Consider the following 7,798-nt stretch of genomic DNA (forward strand, 5'->3'; position numbering starts at 1 on the left):
CCACATTTGTATGGCCGTACGTTTTCAGTCATTACGGACCACCACGCACTCTGCTGGCTGTCATCCCTCTGGTACCCCACAGGACGGCTTGGTCGCTCGGTTATGCGGCTCCAGGAATTTTCATTTATTGACAATTATATGTCTGGACGCATCAACAAGGACGCTGACTGCCTCTCTCGTCACCCCGTGGATCCTCCTGATCCTGCTGCGCATGATCCGGTGACCTGCGTGGTGGCTTTTACTGACATGATCGACATGCGCGCTTGACAACAGCGCAATCAATCCCCACAGTCCATAATCGCCGGAGTGCAATCTGGCAGCACCGACGGCACGTGCCGCATATTCATGCTGCATGACGGCATCTTCTACCGCCACAATATTAACCCTGACTGCCCTGAGTTGCTCCTTGACCTTCCTCGGAACTTGCTAATTGTGTGAGCGCCGGAAGAAGCCTCCCCTGCCAACTGTCGGATGACTCCATCCAGTTGAAGTTCCATCTGAACATTTATTCCGCATAGGCTTTGCCCTGCTTGGCCCTTTTCCGACGACGACTAGCGAGAATAAGTGCATCCCCGTCGCTAGTGACTACGCGACAGGCTACGGGATCACAAAGGCGTTGCCGACTAGTTGCGCAACAGACGTCAGTGATTTTCTCCTCCACGAAGTCATTCTTTACCATGGTGCACCTCGACAGTTACTCACAGACCGCGGCTGCTCATTCCTGTCTCAATATGTCGGCCACCTCCTCCGCTCTTCTGCCACTGAGCACAAGCTGCCCACCACTTACCACCCACAAATTAACGGTCTTATGTTCCGTAAGACCATTCCGTGTCAACCGAACACTCACAGAGGTGCTGTCGATGTACGTCTACAACGATCACCGCTACTGGGACGCCACGCTGGCATACGTAACATTCGCGTATAACTCCTACTGGCATGACACTGCAGGTTGTTCAACCTTTTATCTTCTGTATGGTCGCCACCCAACATTGCCATTTGACATCACCCTCCCTTCTTTGCCACGTGTTGCAACTCAGTATGCTCGTAAAGTCATCGACTGCACTCACATGGCGCATCTAGTCGCCCGACCTCGTTTATTAGCCTCGAAGCATATACAAAACAGCGTTATGACCAGTGCAATCGCGATGTTAAGTTCGCACTAGGTGCTTAGGTGCTGCGTTGGTCGCCATCTTGTCCAGTCGGCCTCTCCCAGAAGCTTCTCTCTCGCTACACAGGGCCTTATGAAGTCCTACGTCAAGTTAACGACGTCAATGACGAGATTTCACCTTTACAGTTTGACCCATCCTCAAGACCAATGCCTCTTGACATTGTGCACGTTTTGAAGCTGAAGCCATCCTTCGCTCGCAATTTTTCGCCTACCATGCGCCGAGACTGCGCTTCTGCATCCGGGGGTCCTGTTACGTAAGGATAAATGAAGAGAAACGAAGAATAAGATCGCGAGAGGCTGCATCTGCGTGTTGTTGGTGGTCAGGCATTTTTAACTGCACTCACTCTCCTTATGCATGCGTCGTCAATATATTTTTTTTTCTATTATCGTAACATACCTGTAACAATATTATTAGAGGCGGACTGTCTGAAGCATGTTTTGTCTCCACTGCGGGTCGGCCCAGTATTACACTATCTGCAGGATTGGCCCGCGCCAACATTTTCACTGTTGATGCACAAACACAAACAATACGTGGAACCCTACCTATATACAGCTTCGCTGTAAACCATGCGAATTGCCGAAAACCAGAAGATGCAAGTCTCAATTTTTCAACGACATTAAGCAACATCACGATCCTGGCACTCACCATGGCAATAACGCTACGCGATCTAGCACGGGGTGAAATCGAACTCACTTATGGATGCTGGTCTTTTTCATTGTTTGGCATTTGATCATTAGGTTTCTTAACGCAAAACACTAGCTGGCGTCTTATTCAGTGAAGTCGACCACCATGTCTAGCGCCCGGATTTCAATGGCTCGCAATTCGGCGTGGCTCCCCAAGACTTGGGCTTAGGAGGCTGCAATATTCAGGTTGCTCAGTGACCTAACTAACGTGGCGTCTCTCTTAAGGTGCTTCCGCTCGCGCAGGTGCCAAAGAGACATGTGCCTCGTGTCCAGCTTGACGGTGTCCACGTAGTTTTTAAGCGTCTTCGGTGTCACTTGCACAGCGTCCACGTCTCCTGACGACATGCCTGCTATTCGATCTCTGTGGCGACGTCCTACGCCAGCAAGAAATTATGTTGTCGACGCGCTCGGTGGTCCTGTCCATGAGGACCTTCCAGAGTTGCAGAAGGGCGCCTTAGAGAAGGTCCCCACAAGTTAGCGTCGAAATCCTTGGCCACTCTATCACGCAATGGAACCAATAGGAGCACCGCGAAGCACATTCTCTCCAGGAGACCCGGATCGCTGCCTTCCATCGCGTCAACTCAGGTCTCTAGGCTGGCCATCACCTTTCCCAAGTGAAGGTGTACAGCTGCCAAAGGTCTTCCACGAGAGCCAGCAGTCGCCCTAAGTCCCGAGTTTTGTCAGCAGACGACTTGCTGCAGTAAACCTGCAAGGGCGACTTACGAATCTACCTCTTGAAGTCTTAAAGGACGGTGATACTGAACGCGGTGTACCAAGAAGACACGAAATGTTGCTTGTGCGCGACTTGAGAGGGGTTTGAGCTCGCTGCTGCGTCAGGCTGGGCTACGGAGGGGCCACCACCGAAAACAAAGCGAACGCAGTCGGAAACTGTCGCCCAGGACAAGTAAGCATTGCAGCACTCGACACACGCAGGTTATCGTGTGCCACACGCTCTGTTTATCGAGCGTTTCCAGGGTCGGCTGCCACTGTTATGAGCAACCCCTTACGTAGATGTGCCGGTGCTAGTAGGCGGAGGGTGCTATCCTTTACCGATGGTTCCAGGTAGTCCAGGTTTATCGTAACATTTACCAGGCTCACAAGTACAATTCCATGTGTTGTGGTCAGTAAAGCATAAACGCTATCTGCAGGCTGAAGCTGGAGCGAATATCGTACTGCGCAACGTTCAAGGTCGGCTGCAAACTGCGGAGATGCGACTACGACGAACCAAGTGTGAAGGTTTGCGTGTATGAATTATTAGGGCAAATGTACGTCGCGTGCTCAATATAGCCTGGAGCGCTACTGTACATAATCCGTCCAACTCAAGCATAAATTTTCACAGTGTGACACCAGTTCACCGTGAACTCTAAATTTTCACAGTGTACAATCATAACAAAATAATACTCATCTTAAACTTGGGGTTAGCGAATATTCAAAGTTTTGAGTATTAATCGTGTTGTCCCTGCTGTTTGATTGGTATTCGCTGTCATAATTTCCTTTGCAATATTGTCTAATATCTTTTTAAGAATTTATAATGAATAGACGCACTTATGAGAGTCTCGCCGGAAATAGAACAATAAATGTTAAAACATTCCAAATTTTTTTGCAGGATAGCTGCGATGGAAGCTCGTGGTTTTGAACTTTCTGCAAAACAATAAGAATCACCGCCAGACGTTTAGAGCATTGCGTGCACGCTATGCACCAAATAGACGGGAACAATGGACAAAAGAGAGAGTAAGCGTGAGAGTGGAGGACGTCAGAAAGAACAATGAATATCACCCTCTTGGAAACTTTCTTTATCTAGGGGACTTGGCACATGCAAGCTGACAGTGTTGACGCCTCTGTGCCTAGCAAAGTGTGAAAGCAGGTGAACGTCATGCAGCGGCGCCGATGATGCACTTCCGTCGGAAACTTGTTCTTTGTTGTCGAGCTTTCTTGCTCCGTTCAGAGCGAACAAGCTGAGGTCGGCGATGGCGGCAGAGACGAGAAATTGTGCGCCGCGGGACCGATAAAGGTCATCGTCGCGCTCATTGATGGAAGACAGTTTTCACCATTGAAAAAAGCCATCGCTTGTCGCAAGTGGTTCTGAACTCGCGATTACGAGAGTTCTGTTGCGCATTGAAGAGTGCGAATTGTGATTTTTGGGACTGAATGGAATCCGATTGGAATTGTGTCACACGCGAATAGTATCAAGTATTGAATAATTCTAGAACAGTTTTAGTATATTGCACAGCCATAATTACAAATATTACAAAACGAGCGTCACATTCCAGGATTCATAAATCTAGCAAATTTTTGTCTTTGTAGTAGTACGCAAGGAAGTGTTGCTCATAAAAACACAAATGGACCATTAGGCGCAAGCAAGCAGTTTACTCGCGTATACATAAATCTTCAGAGAGTTGGAATGATCACTGTATTGTCTTTAATTAAGGGCGATATATGCGACGCAGTCTGCTACACTACCCAAGTTATCGTGTTTTATCTCTGTGCGTGATAGTTCGGCGTGCCGAGATGCCACCAGCGCCGTGGGGTATAGGGGAAAGTCGAAAATCCTCCATCCGTGTCCACTAGCAGTGGTGCTTTCAGCATTCAGAAAGGAAGCTCCGGAAATGAGGTGGAGTACAGCGCCAGCTCTGAAATGCACAACGCTTCCTACGTTAAATCTGGAGCTCTAAACAGATACATAGGAATGGAGTAATCGTTTTTCTCGGCAATCGTTGCAACAATTTTGAAGACGTTTGTAGAATTTAATATAAAATGCAAAATGTAATAGGTAGTGAAAACAGATTTTCATTTGATGCCACCATTGTCTCAGGAAAACGTCTTCGTAATTGCAAAGTACTAAGTTTACAGCTCTGCGACACAGCAAAAAAAAAAAAAATGAAATGATTGCACAATTCCGTAAACCACCGCTAGTAACATTCCTAAAGCGAACAAACTGGGCGGAGTATACACGGCTATGAATACCGCTTATTAGGAAATCGGGTTTCCTCAAAACCCTTGTAATGGTTGGCTAAATTCACTAAGGCGGCAAAATTTTCATTACGATAGAAATTATATGGACACTGCAGGCGAATTTCGGACATCAGCGTTGCCGCAACGTTCCGTATAAAGTCCACGGACGGTAAAATCGTCGTCGCGCGCCTTATGATGTATGTGCGAGTCAAAGAGTGCTAGAGTGAGCCGGCGATCGCGTCTCACTGTCAGGCACGCAACGGACGGAAGTGGGGAGGAAACGTGCCCTCTTCCGTCGCGCGCCAGACTTCGTGGGGAGCATAGGAAAGAGAAGCGCGTTCTACTCTGAGAGGCCAGGCCAGGCCGCTGTATTTTGAACGCCATGTGCGACGTGTACAAAACCCGCACTGCGCCGTGTTTTCGCGACTTAGTTCGCGTTGATGCGAGCGGGAGTACGAATGTGAATTCGCTCGCTGCTGCTGCCGCGTTTCCTTACTGCAGCCTTTTCAAAGCCAGTTTGCGCGGCCATCTAGTGAGATGTGTTTGCTAGTGTGCTCATGACACCCTGTCGGTTAACTTAGTGAGTATGCCTATGCTTACAAGTTTACACGGCCGATAAGGCTATATTATTTTACTTCGTATAGCTTGATGTCCACTACTTTTCTATCGTATATATATATATATATATATATACTTATATACACACTGTGTGTGCATATATCCACACAGAACCTGTTTTTCCACTTGGCTTGCTAAACAGATCTCTTCATTTCTTTATTTGTATATATATATATATATATACATATAGGGGTTTTCTTCAAAGTTCAGCACGCAGGACCCGACGTAACATACGCAGGAAAAGAGACGACGAGCTTTTTGGAAGACTTCTTTTTTTACTTAACGTTTTCGGCTGGTGGACCAGCCTTCGTCAGAGTACAGTAACGCATGTACAACACATACACAGCTTTAAAGGCACCGTATCACGAGCAGAGGGCGCGCTATCTGCACTGACTGGACCATACACTGCGCATCATAAATCATTATCATTGCGCATTATAAATGATTATCAATGACAGGCATTTTGGAATATACAAAAAATGAAATGCAGATGTGTTCATGATACAATGCATACAAACATGACTCTCAAGTAAGTGCCAGCGGTTACCATGATTATGTGTAGTGAAAGCAAAATGACTTATACATGCAGATACAAAGGCGTGATGTTCTATATATATATATATATATATATATATATATATATATATATATATATATATATATATATATATATATATATATATACCCCAAAGGCCCCGAGTATGGGGTATTACGTGAGAGAGGGCATTACAATTATAAGACAATGGTCTCGATCATTTTCTTGAATTGAATACGGTTCATAAAAGGCACAGCTTGCGGTGGAAGATTGCTCCAGTACTGAGATAATTTGCCAACGAATGATTAAACATGAGCAGAAGTTCTTGCAGGGGAAGTTAGACGGTCTTCTGGTGGCTAATTTGATTGGAGAGATGATGAGCTGGTGATACCAGTGATGATGCTAAAGCTTAATGACAAAAGTTATGAAAAACGCACAATCGAAATGTTTTGCGGCGTAATTCGATTTGGTAAGGAGGCTGGAGACATTAAGGCAAGCACACTAGTGTAATATGAGTAATCTGAATAAACAAAGCCGGTAGCACGATTTTGTATTTTTTTACAGTGACAGACTGGTTAGACTTAGAAGATCACATAAGACTGAAACAATTTTATTTGAGGTCGAACAAAAGTTTTCTGTGCTAATAATTTTATGGAAGGGGAATCAGAACGAAAAATGCGACGTAAAAAGCCAAGAGCGTGATTATCATCATTGGCGATGTTCATTATATGTAGAGACCAAGTTATGCGTTAAGGTAATGCCCACCTACTTACAGGCGGAAACGGAAGACAATTCGGCATCGAGAAGAACGTATTTAAAAGGAATGTAGGATTCCCTAAAATGAAAAGAGATCAAACATGCTTTAGTAATATTAAGGGACATTAACTCGTGTTTGCACCAAGTTTCGATTTGTACAAGAGCTTTTGGAAGAAAATCAGCGTCAGCGCTGTTAGAAATCTGGCGGTAGATTGAACAGCCGTCAGCAAAAAAAAAAAAAAAAAAAACAGATATCGCAGAAAATATTATAAGTGGAAGATCATGGATATAAATCAAGAAAATCAAAGGTCCGAGCACAGTGCCTTGATAAACACCTAGGGTAAGCGGAGAACGAGAGGACGAGTATTTGTTAGCGTAGACTAATCGTTCTTCGTTAGGCAAGTTTAGTCACGTTTCATTTAAAACCAATATACAGCTTTCCGTCGTACATACGAGATTGTATGTATGTATGATTGTATGTATACGAGATTGCATGTATTGTAAAGCCGGAGTACTGACATCTTCGAAGGGTTATGTAATGGCTATGGAGTGTGAGGTATGACTTCCTTTGACGCGTGATCGCAAGTATAAGCGATGCTACCGATGACGTGTTTATCGTGGCGCAACTTGAATTTTTCATTCGATCGCAATAACTGTTTCTTGGCGAAAAGTGTAGCTTTCTTGATACCTCGAGAATCGCTAAAAACTCTGTTTTTAATTTATTAGCGCAAGGATTTTTTTTTTTTGTTTTACCAAGCACGAAGTTAACAATAATTGGCCTGTTTTTCAATCTCCTATCTTTTAATCTCCATGGCGTGTATGTAGCTTGGCGTGTATTAGCTTATCTTTGCGTTACCAAGTGATCAAATGTTCAGATTCTGCCCATGTTTCAGATTCAGCGTACATAAAGCCAAAAACAATAATTTGGAACGGCGAGCCCTATATTCAGATACGACCAGATTGCACATAATGTTAGATACTCCGCGAGCTGACAAATATTGCTGATAGCTTTTTTTTTCTTACTGTGGCAAATAATGCACACTCTTCTTCAATTTTGGTTAACCTGGATCTGGGCCGCTATTTTG

The 7,798-nt window shown here is 45.1% G+C and overlaps 1 pseudogene; it reads right to left on the minus strand.

Moving 5' to 3' along the window:
- Positions 1–2,017: 2,017 nt before the first annotated feature.
- On the minus strand, positions 2,018–5,333 carry LOC126543530 (uncharacterized; annotated as a pseudogene).
- Positions 5,334–7,798: the final 2,465 nt, after the last annotated feature.

Source organism: Dermacentor andersoni, chromosome 10 (genome assembly GCF_023375885.2).
Source record: "Dermacentor andersoni chromosome 10, qqDerAnde1_hic_scaffold, whole genome shotgun sequence".
NCBI lineage: Eukaryota > Metazoa > Arthropoda > Arachnida > Ixodida > Ixodidae > Dermacentor > Dermacentor andersoni.